Genomic DNA, 18,073 nt, shown 5'->3' on the forward strand with positions numbered 1-18,073 from the left:
TTTCCTAATTTTTGCCTTACACAGCGTGTCTACAACGCTATAATAGCCAGAGGCTGTCTATATTGGACACATTGAAGCAACCGGACCTTTAATACAAAATGCAAACCTGTTTGTCCCTTGTCAGAAATTGCGCGAGCGCTTGGACTCGGAGTACCGTACGTCAGAAATATAACGGCCGCGGAGCATTACTACACTGTCTGGGATTTGTCGTGACTCGTGTCGCGCCAGAGCATCCAGTGTAATATCAGTGGGGTCTGTCTTTTGTTGGATCGCGCCGTTCCTGTCTGGCCCGGGGAAGAGACGGAATGCACTTCACCGAGAGAGAGATCAGCAACCAAGGTAAAAAAAAAAAAAAAAAAAAAAAAAAAAACATTCTGTGTGTGTTGACAGGATTGTGCCCAGTTTAAAGTATGTTAACGTTAGCCTAACGTCGTTAACATGGCGGTAACGAACTTTACCACGGTAAACTGAGCTAACGTTTCATTTTACACACTTTGTTAGATTATTGAAATGTCGAGTTAAAATATGCCAACGAGTAACACGTTTACATTAACAATAAATGTGAATAAACTAATGTGAAATTATGTTTTGGTTGTAGATAATGTTGGCCTACTGATGAGAACCTTTATAGTTTTAGCATTAGTTTGCAAACTATAACATATTAGGCTATAGTTTTTTTTAAGCAAGATTCCAGAGGTAACGTTAGGCCATTTGTGATATATTTTGAGATAAGTTTGCTGAAATGATTAGCAATATGTGAAAATTGCTTTGGAGCCACAGGTGCAGACTAGGTAGCTTACAATATCTTATAAAATCTCTATAAAATTGGCTAACTTTATATCAAATAAGTGACCTTTGCATCATGTCTAACTTTATATTTATTACACAGCAAATTAACCAATCAGAAGATGGGCCATTGTCTTTGTTCTGTCTCGCCAGATTAAATGTATCCAGGTAAGCACTGCAGTAAAACTCTCACTAATTCATTCATACCAAATCTAGCATTCTAAACAACTTAAGTTTATATTTTTGCATTATTTTGATATTTTATTAGGCAGAAGACTCTACCATTGCAGTCCCACCTGACCAGGAAGGTCCTAATATCAGCGCACAGGTGGGTTAACTACTGTAGGAAGGAGAACAATCATCACACAGTGATTTCTTGCATGTTTCTTACTGTGTATTTGTCTCAAACAGGAACCCCTTCACTGCAGACAAGCTGAAATGGGCTAAAATCATCGATTTCAGTCTTTCTTTCTATGGATCTCAGCATTTTTGGACAGAATTTAGGATTTGTAAGTATTAAAATGTAATCTGGCATCATTTAATTTAGTTCTTTTGTATGCTATTTATTGACAAAAGCTGTTTACAAATATATATTCTTAAGTTTTTGTGAAAATAATAATAAAAATTAACAAAAAAGGAGGTTAAAAATAATGTGACACTAATATTCTCTCTCTCTCTCTCTCTCTCTCTCTCTCTCTCTCTCATATAGTGTTGGAACCGGGATCTCCTCTGAAGGACTGAGTACATTAGTGTTTGTGGACACGCATGCAGACCAGGGAACATTCTGATGTTGTCAATCAAGTTCTGAACAGGAACCAATCTTTGGAGAAGTTCATTTATTCGCAAAGGTGGACAAAAACATTGTGTTGGCTTTTTAAAGATTATTTTGATGATGACTTTTACTCCTATGCTGTAGAAAAGATGGAGGAGTAGACAGTCAGACATTGATAATAATAAGAAATGTTTCTTGAGCATCAAAGAGACTTCTTTCAAAAACATTAAGACACTTAAATACTTCTTTTGGCCACCAGTGTACATGAATCAACACATTTTTGTAAATAAGTGAAATTATTTTGAAGGTGGGGTTATGTGTCATGTATTGTGCTAATGTTTTGTTTATGGTTTTATGTATATTTTTTAAAAATGTGCGCAGTGAAGGACAGCACATAATGTGTTAATTTAACACGTTTCATCTTTGTGCTAATCTTTCTGACATATTTACTTTGTTCAAATCATTAACACAATGAATGAGTTAAAATTAACACAAAAAATGTTATCCCTGAACTCACCCATTAATGTGTAAAAATTTCACACATCATTTCCAGCATTGGCATATTTATTTTGTGATATATATGAAATGTTTTAAATAAAAAAATTGTATTTTGTGATAACTTTGTCTAATTGGTTTGTATGTCAGTAGTACTTATGTAGGATACAAATAAAATTAATCATATATCAAAATTATAAAATCTAATTTATATTTAGTACAAATAAAAATAATTACAGTAGTGTACTGATTAGCTTCGTTTTTACAGTGATGCACTGTAAAACTGAAATACGGTTTGGTACTGTAACTCTTAATTACAGTAACTTACTGGCAACAGTGTTGCCAGTAAGTTACTGTAAAAAAACCTTGAAAAGTCTAACAGTGTATATAATCCAGCTAAAACTGACTTGGCTGCAGATCCATAAACCAAACACCCATATTCAATTATTGCTCTAATTAATTATATATATATATATATATATATATATATATATATATATAAATTTGCTTCAAAGAAGTTATATCTGCTCCTCATTCTGTTCCAGCAAGACATCTCATTAAATGCATTACCCTTTTACATTTGTCTACTACGTTTGATACATGATCCCTCCATGTAAGTCTTGTGTCAAATAACACACCAAGAAATGTAAAACGTTTGACCCTTTCCAAATTCCTACTATACAGCTCCAGTTTTATTCTTTCATCTATTTTCTTCCTAGTAAAAAACATAAACTTAGTCTTTTCAATAGAGAATCTAAAACCCCATTTCCTTCCCCAATCCTCCACTAGGGTTTGAGCTTCCTGTACCTTCTTCAGAGTAGACTTCACATTTTCCCCCCTTTTCCATAGGCTACCATCGTCTGCAATAGTGACTTTCCAATTCCTGGCTGAACATTACAAAAGACATCATCAATCATTATGTTGAACAGCAATGGACTAATAACACTACCTTGTGGTGTCCCATTTTCTACCAAACACCTTCTAGATGTCTCTATCCCTATTTTCACCTGAATACTAATTATTTAAAAAGTCCATTACCCAGTTAAACATATTTTCCCCAATTCCTAGCATATGCATTTTAATTAAAAGACCCTCTACCCATAGCATGTCATATGCTTTTTCCACGTCTAAGAATATTGCCACAACAATCTCTTTCTTTATCTGTGCTTTTCTTATTTCATCCTCAATACATATGGTTGAATCATTAGTACTTCTCCCCTTTCTAAAGCCTCTATGACAGCCAGCCATCAACCCCCTTTCTTCAATAAAGTGCATTAGCCTTCCATTCACCAACCCTTCCATTAACTTACCTAAGTGAGAAGTTAGAGCTATTGGCCTATGATTTGCTGGATTACTAGCATCTTTTCCCGGTTTTCTTATTGGAACAATAACTACCTCCTTCCATCCTGCAGGAATCTTTCATTCCTCCCAGACTTTATTAAATACATTTTAAACCTTCTGAATTCCCTTATCACTAAAACGTCTTAACATGCTATAACAAATTTCATCTTTACTAGGAGCTGAATTCTTACACTTATCCAATGCATTTCTTAACTCTCTCAGTATGAATGGAACATGGCTGTGGCCGGAAAGATGGCGCCTGTGTGCTGGGCAAGCCGTCGCCTAATCGCTGTTGTTTACGTCCAGTGTTTGTTTGCCCAGTTCATGTGTTCGTCTGTTACAACAATTTTTAATATTTTAAATATGGTCTTGATAAATGCTAGGTCTGTTGCAAACAAGACTTTTTAAATTAATGATTTTATTTCCTCTCGTGAGTTGGACTTTGTTTTTGTGACTGAGACATGGTTAAATGTTGATGAATTATACAGCCCCTGTTAATTATAATTTTCTGAGTACTCCCAGGGCAACTGGTAGGGGTGGTGGGGTCGCTGTATTGCTGTATATTGTATCGCTGGCTAGCTAGCGAGTTAACGTTAGGTGTTATTAAGAGAAATTAGTTGCTAATAGAGATGGGTGGATGATTTGTCTGATGATTTGTCTCGTAAAACCGAAACACACAGCTTGTATCAAATGCTAAGTTATCTCAGGGCATGTTTTACAGCTAATCTCGGCACATTAGTGGGATAAGAAGAGAGACTAATTGAGAAATATAGTGATAAAGAAGATTAGAAAGACATGAGAAAGTATATTTCCTCCTCCTGATGACAACAATTCCAAGTACAGATGCATCAATATCGTGGAAAAGTAATTGTTTTCCCCCATACTTTAATTTAAAAAGTAAATCTTTACTATATTCTACATTCATTAAATAAAAAGTAAAATATTTCAAGCCTTTTATTGTTTTAATCTTGTCTTAGTCTTAAATCTTAGGGCTCTTACAGAGTAAACGCATCGATACGCATACGCGCCTGCAAGGCTATGCATCGCTACGCTTCGGCCGCCATTATGCGTCTATGCGTAGCAAAATGTGTCGTCCCAGTTTTTGATACGCGACGCACCGTTGCATGCAATACTATGCGTTGTTGGTGGGGGCGATACTGCAAGTTGCTTGCGCACGACGTGTAGACTATGAAAGGCAGCGTCGCTCACGTTGCTCGCGTTGACTCTGTCAGAGCCCTTAGTCTTAAATCAAAACTCCAGTACGCCTATCTCAAAATGTATTAGAATTTTAGAACAAATAATTTTTTTATACGACCTGACAAGATCTCTAATCAGCTAATCATCTCAAAACACCTGCAAAGGTTTCCTGAGAATTTAATCTGTCATTCTTGTTCTGGTGGTGCAGCACAATGACCTTTTCCACAATATTAAAAAAATGTGAGATGCGCCTGTAATAATGTAATAAACGTATTAGTATTTACATAATTAAAGGAATTGTTATGGTGAACAGTAATAATGAATAAATAGTAGCAGCAGAGTATTGCTAATTAAATTAATGTCACTGTCCACAATTTTATATGTAAGCTTTTTGGACAACGCATCATTATTTTTCTGTAACATATTACACAATATCATCTAGATTTAATGCAGCAATTCTGAACAAAAAGTATACATATTTAATAAGACACAGGTCTTTGGAACTTTTATTGCACTCATGAGACTTAAATTATTATCAGCGAGTTATGGTGGCGTTTTGGCCCCAGTCTAAAAGGGCTGTTATAAGTTTTACACGCCACCAGATACCACTTGTCACGAACACACACGGGGAACAGGAGGATCCAATAGCAGTAGTTTATTAAATGTAATCCAATCTCGTAGTCATCCAAGCAGGGGGTCAAAATCCATATATTCCAATCCAAACACGAGAACTAATACAAGAACAGGCAAGGAAAACAGACTTCAAAAGTGCAGTGACATACAACAAGGACTCCGTAACACATACTAAACAGACAGGGTATAAATACACAGGTGAATGACAATGCTAATGGGGAATTGGCTGAGTGTAATAATGAGTGACAAGGGACAGCTGAGTGCAATGAAGAGACAAGGATCGTGGGGAATGTAGTTCAATTGTGACAGACACCGTGGGGAAGGAGGACATCTAGTGGTGACCCAGGGAACAAACCCAGAAACTGTGACATAACCCCCCCTCTACGGAGCGGCTACCAGACGCTCCAAGACGTGACAGACAAAACAAAAGTTCAGGCGGGAGGTGGACTGGTGGAGGATCAGGGGGAGGGATGGGGGGCCAGGTCCATGGAGGGAAACGGGGACAGGGAGTGACAGTCCATCTGGCAGCCAGGTCGGAGACGACAGTTCATCGGGCGGCCAGGGCGGAGACTCTCCCTCGGGCGACCAGGGCGGAACGGACAGTCCATCTGGCGGCCAGGGCGGAGACTTTCCCTCAGGCGGCCAGGGTGGAGCGGCCAGTTCATCGGGCGGCCAGGGCGGAGACGACCCCTCGGGCGGCCAAGGCATAGGAACACATACCGGCTCAGGAACTGGAACAGATACCAGCTCAGGAACTGGAACAGACTCCACCCAACTCAGGGACTGGAACAGACTCCACCGGCTCAGGGACTGGAACAGACTCCACCGGCTCAGGGACTGGAACAGACTCCACCGGCTCAGGGACTGGAAAAGACTCCACCGGCTCAGGGACTGGAAAAGACTCCACCGGCTCAGGGACTGGAACAGACTCCACCGGCACCGGCTCAGGTTCAGGAACAGACACAGGCACCGGCTCCGGCTCAGGTTCAGGAACAGACACCACCGGCTCAGGTTCAGGAACAGACACCACCGGCTCAGGAACAGACACCATCGGCTCAGGAACAGACACCGGCTCGGCGGCGGCCATCTTGTCCGGAGACACAGGCTCGGCGGGGGCCATCTTGTCCGGAGACACAGGCTTGGCGGCGGCCATCTTGTCCGGAGACACAGGCTTGGCGGCGGCCATCTTGTCCGGAGACACAGGCTCGGCGGCGGCCATCTTGTCCGGAGACACAGGCTCGACGACGGCCATCTTGTCCTGAGACACAGGCTCGGCGGTGGCCATCTTGTCCTGAGACACAGGCTCGGCGGCTACCATCTTGTCCTGAAACACAGGCTCGGCGGCGACCATCTTGTCCGGAAACACCGACTCGGCGGCGGCCATCTTGTCCGAAGACACAGGCTCGGCAGACGTGACGTGAACAGGCTCGGTGGCAGCCATCCTGTCCGAAAACACAGGCTCGGCAGACGTGCCGTGGACAGTCTTGGTACTTTCTAGGATCTTAAATAGCATATCAAAATAATCCAACAAGCTTTCCGCCGCTATGCCAATAGCGGGCTGCTCGGAAACGGCCTCCGGGACGACAGCATGCTGCACGAGGACGGCCTCTGGGATGGCAGCTGGCTGCACGGGCATGACCTCTGAGATGACAGCGGTCTGCTCGGGGACGACTGCGGGCTGCATGGGCTGCACGAGTACGGCCTCCGGTTCTTTGGGGAGGTTGGAGGTCTTCCTCCTCCTCCGCCTCCAGACCACCGAACTCGAGACCACCGGAACTGGGACCACCGGACTCGGAACCACTGGAACTGGGACCACCGTAACTGGGACCATTGGATTCTGGACCACCGGAACAGTCACGGAGGAGGTCTTCCTTCTCCTCCTCCGATAGCGATGTGCAGGCTCTGGGCTGGGCGAAATCAGCGGCAGATGGAGCTCTGGGCTGGACATCACCAGCCCAGGGTCGAAGAGGGGCCAGAGTGGAAAATGGTGTCGGGATTCCTCTCGACCACCTCCTCCACTGCGGCCTCCACGGGTCCCGCGAAACTTGACCAACCGGGTCCCCTCAAAAAACTGTCCTCTCTCCCGCTCGGTGGTTGGGGAAGAGATATTGAGAAACATACCGCTGGATCCTGTTTGTGACGGAGTCCTTCTGTCACGAACACACACGGGGAACAGGAGGATCCAATAGCAGTAGTTTATTAAATGTAATCCAATCTCGTAGTCATCCAAGCAGGGGGTCAAAATCCATATATTCCAATCCAAACACGAGAACTAATACAAGAACAGGCCAGGAAAACAGATTTCAAAAGTGCAGTGACATACAACAAGGACTCCGTAACACATACTAAACAGACAGGGTATAAATACACAGGTGAATGACAATGCTAATGGGGAATTGGCTGAGTGTAATAATGAGTGACAAGGGACAGCTGAGTGCAATGAAGAGACAAGGATCGTGGGGAATGTAGTTCAATTGTGACAGACACCGTGGGGAAGGAGGACATCTAGTGGTGACCCAGGGAACAAACCCAGACACTGTGACACCACTGTGTTTGCCGAGTTTGAAGCCCCCCAAGCTTCCACTCTTTTTCGGCACAAATTGAAAAAAAAAAGTCCCAAAGCTTCATAATGCTTCATCCACCCATCACTACTCGCTAGCTAATGTTTTCTGATTTTACTGTGTTTGAGGGACTATTTTGTCACACAGATGAGTCAGCTAGGGAAGAGGAAGGACAGGCATCACAGCAAGGGACAGCAGCTGGATTAACTGCAGTTAGTGATCTAGGGACTCCGGAAAGTGGCCCAAAGCAGGTTCATCTCCCACAGTACCCCCTCAGCCAGTTTGGAGCTCAACAAAGAGCATTTAACAAAACATGGTTTGAGCAATTTAAATGGCTGGAGTACTCTGTAACCAGAAACTGCACCTTTTGTTTTTCATGTCGCCTGTACGGAAGGCAAAACATTCGCGCTAATAAAGATGCACTCAGTTGCTCTGGGTTTTCAAATTGGAAGAGGGCTTTGGAATCCTTCCGGGAGCATGAAAGAAGTGCCCTCCACATTTCCACCATGACATGCTGGCAGAGTTTCAAAAGCACAAAAACTCATGGGGATGTAATTGAGCAGCTGAAAACTGCTAGTGCAGCAGAAATCTCAGAGAGGCGCCAGTACCTTCATCGTATTGTGGCAGCAACCAACTTTTTTAGGAAAACAAGGCATCCCCGGGGGCATGATGAGCAGGAATATAGCCAGAATCAAGGCAACTTTATTGAATGTATGAAGCTCCTTAAACAATTTGACCCATTTCTACAAGAATATACTCGCCCTTCTCATACCACTTACCTCTCTCATTTTTCCCAAAATGAAATAACCAGCATTTCACAAGAAATCACAGAAAGCATCATCAAGCAAATGAAGATTGCAAAGATGTACTCTGTGATGGCAGACGAGGCCAGAGACAGATGCACAGAGCAGCTTGCAGTCTGTGTGCGTTTTGTTACGCAAAAGGGTGTAGTGCGAGAGTGTTTTCTTGGGCTTTGGAAGTTACAGGGCTTTGATGCTAAGTCCATTGCAGATGAGATAGAGGCAATGTTACAGTCGCACAACTTGGGTGACCTACTGTGACCTAGCCTTGCACAAGCCTATGATGGGGCATCTGTCATGAGTGGAGCAGTGGGCGGTGTCCAAGCCCGCTTCAGAGAGCGACACCCTGAAGCAGTGTATGTGCACTGCTATGCACACGAACTCAACCTTGTTCTGTGCTACACATGCAAAGCTATACCGTATTCTTTGAACTGCTGGAGAATGTGTACACATTTTTCAGCAACTCACTTGTGAACCACAACAAGTTCATAGAAATCCAGAAACAACTTGGATTAAGGCCATCTGTGCAGCTCTACAACAAGATGGGCGTGCCAGGTGAGGTCTGTCAATGCTGTCTTGAACAACCTTCCTGCCATTTTAGCGTGTCTCAGCAACATGAACACATCCATGGCCCTAGGGATCCGGTCAAAGCTCTGCAAGACAAAGACACTCTACATGCTTGTGAAGTTTTCCAATCTCCTCGGCATAGCTGAAGGTCTACACCGGTACCTGCAGGGGGAAAGTTTGGACTTGGACAAAGCAGTTCAGTACAAGACGGCAGTCCTTCAAACTTTGACAGAGCTCTGCACAGACTCTGGTGGTGAAGATGTGTTCAGGAGGGTCATGGCCTTATGTGAGGCAAATGAAATCCAGCTCCCAGTTGGTCCCAGGCAAAAACAAAAAAAAAGATATGATGGTTTTGTGGTGGAGTCAGCCTGTGGGTCAATCTGACCACCTCAGATGAATTCAGACAACAGCTTTTTTATCCATGCCTGGACAGGATGGTAGAGGAACTCACCCATCGGTTTCCAGGTCTGGGATAAGCACGTATGTCAGGTATTCATGCTTGCAACCCAACCACAGAGACATTTCTCTCTGAAGAAGCCCTCAAAAGCCTTGCTTCCCATTATAAGATTCAGTTGAAGCCAGAAGAACTCCTAGTAGCTAAAAGTTTCATCAATAGAAGGATGGAGAAAGAGACAGTTCCTGACACTTCCACTGTGTTCCAACTGCTTGATGAAGACATGTTTCCCACCCTGAAGGCTCTCTTCCAAGTTGCCCTGACGATTCCAGTAAGCAGCTGCAGCTGTGAACGCTCCTTCAGTGCCTTGCGCCGCCTTCATACACGGTTAAGGAACACCATGGGTCAAGACAGACTCAATGACTTGGCCATCATGTCAATTGAAAAGGACAATTTGAATGACATGAACCCTGACAGCGTTATTGACAGATTCGCTCAATAATAGCCACGTCGATACAGCCTTATGTTGCCGCAACAGAAATAGAAGATGACAAAAAATGCTTGATCAAGACAACAATAGGAGAGCAAAGATTTAGAGGGTTTGCGAGAGAAAGAATGGAGGCACGGCAGTTGGAAAGGAATGCAAAGAAGAAATAGAAGAAAGTGTGTAGGAGGAAAAGAATGAAGAGTGAAAAAGGAGCAAAAGAATGGAGATGCTTAATATGCTAGTTACTAAATAGGTTAGATACAGAATTTCTGTATGGTTAATAGCTTTTACATGTATATATTTATTAAATTCGGAGAAAGGAGATAAGTCTGAAAATGAGCAAGGAGGAAAAATAAGTGAGAGAAGAGGCAAGGACACGAATACACCTGTGGATCAGGAGAGGCTGGAGGACAAGAGGAGGAGAGATGATGAGGGGAGTGAGAAAGAAGTGAAAAGCAGAAGTTAAGAGAAGGAGAGAGGAGAAAAATGTGTGATGAGGAGTGGAGAAATAGGAGAGAAGAGGACAAGTGGAAGTCTGGATTTGAGGAGTGGAGAAGAGAGGGATGAGTTAGGGAGAAAGCAAAGAAAATAGAGATGAAAATAAATGAAATATGAAAGCAGGTGAATTGGAAGAGGGACAAGAGATGAAAATGAGTTTAGCAGTAAGGAGTGAAGAGCAGATGAGAAAAGGGGAGCACAGATGCCAGAAGTAAATGTAAGAGAATAAGATTTGCATTTAATCTTTTTTGCATCTTAAGTTTGTGATCAGAAACACTTATACTTTCTTTGGTTTATACTTTCTTTTTTTCAGTGGAAGAAATTTCCAGAGATGAGTGGAGTATGAGTAAGAGAAGTTAGGACAAAAAGAGGTAGGAGAAAAGTGACCAGTAGTCAAACAAATAAAGTACCGTAACATATGGTCATGTTGTTTATCATACTGTGCTATTTTCCAAAGAAATATAATATAATTTTAGTAAATGTTCTTCTGTTGTCCTGATATTCGATTCAGAGTATTGAAGAGCACATTTACTTGGCACTGCAGCATTTGCTGTTTGCTAGTAGAGCAGCCTAAATTATTATGGCATGGATTCTGATGTAGCAAATTTGTCAGCTATGTCATGATCCTGCCATCTAGTCCTTGATGTTCTTTAATTCTTGAGGCAGGATCAGACAGACCCATGTTTTATGTGCAAGCACATGGTTTTGTGTTTGGACCATGTGCTTGTATTGTCTCGTCACCTTGCTCCGCCCCCTTGTTATCCTCGTTTTGTCATTATTGCTTCACCTGTGTCACCTGTTGTGTTTTCATTTGTTCCCTATTTAATCCCCTTGTGTTTGCTGTCCTGTGTCGGTTCATTGCTAATCTATGTGAAACCTACTGTGAGTACCTGTTGAAAGTAGCGTTTGTTCCTGTCGTAGCTGTTAGTTAATTGTTTAGTTATCTGTCTGAGTCTTAGTTTAGTCTTATACAGTCAATCCTGTCTTGTTTTGCCCCCTCGTGGGTTTTGTTTTCCTTTTTTGTATATAATAAACCTTGTGTGTCCTGCAAACTGTCTGCTATTGGGTTCATCCTTCAACCTCATAACAAGCTAAGCACAAACTAAACAGAACTGAACTCTTAAGATTAGTAATGATGTTTACACCAAATTCCAATTTTACCTATGTAGGCTAACTTAAAAATAGTCAGATAATGGTTCCCTCTTTTTAGTTGCCAGGGGTAAAAATGAGTCATCCTTAACATTGTTGGTGTTTTAGATTCACTACAGCTGGAGAACAATTAAATACAAAATAGGTTGTAGGCTCTACTGGGTGATATATATTTTTTTTTTTTACTGAGTAACTATCATCATTTTTCTCAGATAGTGTATAGATTTTTAGGCATTCTATTATCTCAAACAGCCTGAAAAATAGTGCATTTAGCTGACGTAAATGGGAAAACAAATCTCCCCGGGGGAGTATGCCCCTGGACCCCCCCTAGGTTTGGGCTAAGCCCCGAATGTTTACATCGTCTGGCTCCGCATCATGTATGCCTGGATACATCACTTAAAAAGTACTCAAGTAAAAGAAAAATTACACAATTTTTTAACTACTCAAAGTGCAATTTAAAAAAAAAAAACTAAAAGTCCCTGTAAAGGCAATTAAAAAAAAAAAAGTTCTAAACACATTATAATGTTAGAAATGTATTGCTAAAACATATTACAAAGACTGTGAAGAGCTGAACTGTGGAGTTAGACAGTTAAACAGTTTTTCACCATTGCTGTGTTCCGGATTTTTTGGGCGGGGCTAAAACACTGGAGCCCCTGAGCTCCTGGACACGCCCCTACTTGATGATGCACTGGAGCCCCTGAGACTGGCCCCTCCCCTATCAGTTCGCCGCTCAGTCGCGAGTTACAGTCAGTATTATTTACTACAGCCTACAGTTTGCTAGCTAGCTATGCCTTCGTCACGGAAATGCGTATTACCTGGATGCGATCACTTACAAAACAGATCGGTGTCCTTATTTAAATTTCCGATCAACGATCATATCAACAAGAGGTGGATTCATTTTGTGAAAAGCCGCCTTGATGGACAGCTGAGAATCACCACCAACACCCGCCTCTGTAGTGATCATTTTACACAGGATAGTTTTAAAAACTTTTGTCGGAGACAACTGGAATTCACTGATAATCCGCTGTTACTGGAGAATGGGGCCGAACCGGCTATCTCCTGCCTCGGCCTTGATCCTCCCGTCGCGCCGACAACTGGTGCCATCATCGGCAGTGTGTGCCCGTGAGTCAACTTTCCCGCGAGTGGGCGTGGTTTCAGCGCAGCCAGCGTTTGAGAGCAGAGACGACTGCTAATTTTTTCAAGATTTTGATCGCTTATTTTATTTACTTGGCTGCTTTTTTTTATCATTCAAATTTGGCTGGGTGGCTAATAACACATTTTTTCTGTGGTGTGACAAACTCAGAACACATACTTAATTTTGACTTTAGAGGGACTTTAATTACAGTAACGTGAGTATTTGTAATGCGTTACTTAACACCTCTGCATGCCACCATATTTCATTTGACCATGAGTAAACATGAATTGATCAATTGATTTGAGCTGAAAGTAAATATTAACTTAAATTTAGCTATGTCTATCATACAAAGTGATTGAGACAACATTAAAAACAAAAAACAAAACAAAAAAACATGAAAATTAAAATATGCTAAAGGTTTTATCATACAAATAAATGGCAGAATAAAACCTAAACCAATTGGCTCATTCATATAATTCTCCATGGCTTGACAGGGAATAGACTGGGATGAACTTTACTCTTGGGATGTGAACTACCTGACAGGATCTTAATGAAACAGTCCTGTGATCAGTGAGGATGAAGCTTAGTAACCTTTACATCTCTGAAAACCTCTGCAGGTCTCTTGACCCCTTGTTTTTTTTATATTATTATTATTATTATTATTTACCATCAGTAATCTGTTAAAGGGGACACAACATGGATTGTTAAAATTATTTTAATATGTTCTTTGGGATTCACTTGTACTGTTAATAAAGTTTTTTGCTCAAAAAAAAAATGTATCTATTCGCAATTTTATTTTATTTTTTCTCATTCTGACCATTTTAAATTTGTGTTAAATGTATGCATTTTGTGTCAAAGCAACAATGTGCTAACTGTGTTAAGAGTATTGAAAAAAATTGTCATAGTGATCATAAAAAAAAAACAGTAAAAGGGTCATGACATGAAAAGTCTAATTTTACATGCTTTTGAAGTAATGGGCAGAAAGAGAGTTCAGAGACAGCCTCCTTGGCTGTAAAAGGGGAGACAGATGGCTCAGAGATGTAAGTGTAAGAGTTATGTTCAGTTTAGTTCGTTCTTGTTTTTCTGTTTCTTATATTTCTTTCTATATTTATTCTGTTTCCTTTGTTTTCCGTTGCCAGTCATGACTCACGTGAGCCTCCTGCTGGTGCATGCACAAATAAAATAGATGTGGATTTACCTCATCACTGGGGCAAAAATTTAACATATTTCTGAATTGCCATGAGATTGTGTTGGTCCTGCTGCTGCTGTTTGCAGTAAAAAGTCAGCAAAGAATTGACTCCTGCCGTTCCAGAGCTTCCTCACATCCCACCTGCCGGTCCAGAGCCTCCTCAACGTCCCGCCTGCTGCTCCAGAGCCTCCTCACGTCCCGCCTGCCGCTCCAGAGCCTCCTCACGTCCCGCATGCCGCTCCAGAGTCTCCTCACATCCCGCCTGCCGCTCCAGAGCCTCCTCACATCCCGCCTGCCGCTCCAGAGCCTCCTCACATCCTGCCTGCCGCTCCAGAGCCCTCAACCAAGATGGCCGCTATGCCTGAGTCAACTCTGGACGATGCAGCACTGATCATCGTGGCCATATTTGGTGTATGGGCAGCACACACATCGTCTGCAGCCCATGAGCCTGCCAAGCTAGAGACTTCGTCCGAGATGGCCACAGAGCTGGCCGCCGAGCCAGAGCCTCTCCACATCATGGCCACTACACCAGAGCCAGAGCCAGAGGGGGTGGATATTTCATGGGTTGTTTTGGTTCATGTTTCATGTTAGTCATGTTTCCTGTCTTGTCATGTGATTCCCTTGCCCTCATGTGATCCTGCCATGTGCTCCCCTTGTCAGGTGTCCTATGTTCTCATTGGTTATTTGTGTTCATTGCTTTCAGGTGTCTTGTTAGTCATTAGTCCTCATATGTATTTAAGCCCTCATGTTTGCCATGACGTCCTGATCAAGTATTATTACCTGTAACTGCTGATGGTGAGTTTTGGTTCATGTTCATGTTCATGTTCATGTTCATGTTCATGTTCATGCTCAAGTCAAGTCAAGTCCAGTCCAGTCCAGTCCAGTCCAGTCCATTCCAGTTCAGTTCATGTATCATGTCAAGCCAAGTCTTTGTTTACTTTGTATCTGTTGATGTTAGGAAATAATAAACTGCATTTTTGGTTCTCTAAGCTTGCCTCCAGTGGACCTCGTTACAAAAATCCTCAATGTATTGTACAATCAGTGTCACTGATTACATACTTTACTGATTCAGTGACAGTGTGCATGAAAAAAGCATGCAAATGACTAATTTCCCTTTTTCAGAGGTACCATCAACCAGCTCTTCATTATCTTACACATTCATGTTGGATCTATCGTAACACAATTTATGCATTCCTTTTGCCATTGGCGGTACATGTAAAAGGCTGGGAAAGGCTTAGCCACATGTCAAAAATTAACGGTGGCTTGGGCCAAAAATGCACCTGCACATTTAAACAAAATCTAGTAATAAAGTGAAAATGAAAAGTGTCTGAGTTTTTGTCCAGTCCTGAGATCTGCACACTCAAATCATCTCATTAAAATTGAACAAAAAAAAGTGTAGACATTATGTAGGCTAAATAAGATATCCATTACACAGTCAGCTTAATTGATTAGCAGAACTTTGTGAGATCACAATGAATTAAAGGAACCGTATGTAAGATTCTGGCCAAAACTGGTATTGCAATCCCTTCCAAATTACTGTAGAACGGTGTATCCCCTCCCCCTCCCCCCTGACTCGAGGTTGCCAGATAGGCTGGCATTTTTTATTCGACACGTTTGTAGCTGCAGCTGTGGTAACTAGAGCAGAGCTGGCAACCCGGATGCCGAAACATTACTGACTTCGTGATTGGTAGATAGGTGGAGGGTGAAGCATCAGGCCAAAACACAACATGACAACATCAACATCGGTTGAGGGCTGCAACTTCACTTTTAGATGACAATACCCTGGCCGGACTACTGTTGTCAGTGATATAAGTATTTGAAATTAACATGATTTCTTAATGTCTAGTGACATATCAGGGCCATTTTATGATTAATTGAAATACATTTCTTACATACGGTTCCTTTAAGATGAGTGACAGCTTATTGATTATTAATAACAAGAGCGTTTATGCTGGGATGTGTAGGTTGTTGATAGGCGAAACATAGCTAACTATTTCATGACATTCTATTTAAATGTGTTTTTAAGAAGGAATCGCATCTAGCCTTACCCTAGAGTTGATTCACCATCCGCCTATACCTTTTGCTATTTTCTTCATCTTCTATTCCACAACTAACACAATCCATGTAAATTATTTTCTTGCAGTTTTTTGAATATCTGTTCATTGGTAATTGGTGCTGTGGCCATCATCCACATTTAGCCATGAATGAGGAGACCTGATCATCTGAGCATCTCATAGAGGTCACTTGTTATGCAGGGGCTTCATAGTGCAACATTTAATCTCTTCCTTATGTGAACACTGATGTCTATCTGACACATCTCATTAATCTCCACAGGCTTCTTGTGTGGGAGATTTTGGATTGACAGCTGCCATAAGTTCTAAAACAAATTGAGCCTGACAGTCCATCACAGTCAGAATCACTATTTCCTTTTATTTTATTTTTCCTTTCATTATATCTACAGAAAGTCGAATGGGTTTGAAATGCCTTGTAAATAATGATTGGATTTTTGAGTGAGCTTCTCTTTTCATGTAGTTTTTCAGTCAAGACTGGCGAGAGAAGATGCAGAGTCAGAAACACATAGGAAATACAGAGGAGCCTTGTGCATCTACAAGCAATTCGTCTGAACCGTCAGGTTTGTCATGGAGCTTAAAATTGTCAATCAATATAGGCCATTTGTCTATAGAAATGTTTAGGCTGATTGAGATGAGAATACTCACCTTTAGCTCTTTTGGTTTTTCCGTAAATATTTTTGGTTTAAAGGGATACTCCACCGTTTTTTCATATTAAACTATGTTATTCCCTTAACTAAGACGAGTTGATACATACCTCTCTCATCTCAGTGCGTGCACTTAATCGCTCTGGCGCACGGTGACACTTTGATAGCACTTAGCTTAGCCCAGTATATCTCAAAGAGGATGTCCTCTTTTCTTTGGGTAGAATGTATAGCTCAAATATTGAGGATTTGTGGCATGAAATACATCAGTTCACGAGCCCATATAATCTTAGCGTAAGTGGTAAACGGATTTGGCTTGCTGTCTGCTATAGAGGGGCTCAGAGAGGATATTCTACTCAAGCTCTGATTGCCCCCTATTACACAGGCAAAATATGGTACAAAAGGAGGAGTAGGGGAGGATGAGGTATGCCGAAAGAACTAACGACGAGAAGAGGTAAGAGGCTGGTTTTTATACCTTGGTATTAATTAGAAGATTAGATGGGCGTACTCCTCCCGAAATTACGTTAATAACTGAAAGTTAATAAACTGAAAATAATACTGAAAGTAGGTTAAGATAGATGTTAAAAGTGTGCCCCCTAAAAGCACAAGTGACCCCTGCCAGCACACTAGATGGCTGTAGCCATCACAGGCAGCACAGACATTACAGACCACTGGACTTGGGAGTTTGAGACCAGGACGACCATGGCTGGTGAGATCCGTGGAAGATCAAGCTCTGTGGCCTTAGGAGCTTTAGACATAATGCCCTACCAACAAAAATTTTTTTAGGAGATTTAATAGTGGTACCAGTGGGATCCTCCTCAACTTCTGCCACAATGAAGGGGGAACCACTCAGCAGAATGGCACGTTCCATACACTCGCAAAAGGTCCTTTGAGGACCACCAGAGAGAAGTTGTGTTTTGAGGTGTTCATTAAGTCCAGACCAGTAAAAAGTAATTATCGTATTATACGTCAGGGAAGTGAGTATAGTAGGCAAGGTCTAGAAACTCTTGAGTGTGGTCCTTGAGGGAACAATCACATACCTGGTGAATACCTGCTAGATCCTTAATGGTCAGTTGTTCTGTAATGCGGGGAGCAAGGGAAGGCAAGTGGATCTAATTGCTGGAGTTTTAATATGGAGAACAATATGACAACCAGGAACACAGAGAGCAAAGCAAACAGGAACACAAGCAACCTACATACAACAACTGACGAGAACAAAGAAAATACAAGGTATATATATATACACACACACAGGGCTAACAATGGTAACAAGAAAACAAAGGAATGCCTGGGAGACAATCAAGGAAAACCAATCAACAAAGGGACTATAAAACCTGGCACAAGAAACAGGAATAG

The 18,073-nt window shown here is 41.9% G+C and overlaps 1 long non-coding RNA gene across 2 annotated transcripts; it reads left to right on the forward strand.

Annotated features, from left to right (window-relative positions):
- Nucleotides 1-203: 203 nt before the first annotated feature.
- On the forward strand, nt 204-1,915 carry LOC309510633. 2 transcript variants are annotated; one of them, XR_014210417.1, is made up of 3 exons: nt 204-339; nt 890-1,295; nt 1,496-1,915. It is a non-coding gene; the product is annotated as an uncharacterized lncRNA (long non-coding RNA). The 2 variants fall into 2 exon arrangements; XR_014210418.1 differs by lacking the exon at nt 204-339 and adding an exon at nt 706-791.
- Nucleotides 1,916-18,073: the final 16,158 nt, after the last annotated feature.

Source organism: Leuciscus leuciscus (assembly GCF_965113295.1).
Source record: "Leuciscus leuciscus genome assembly, chromosome: 12".
NCBI lineage: Eukaryota > Metazoa > Chordata > Actinopteri > Cypriniformes > Leuciscidae > Leuciscus > Leuciscus leuciscus.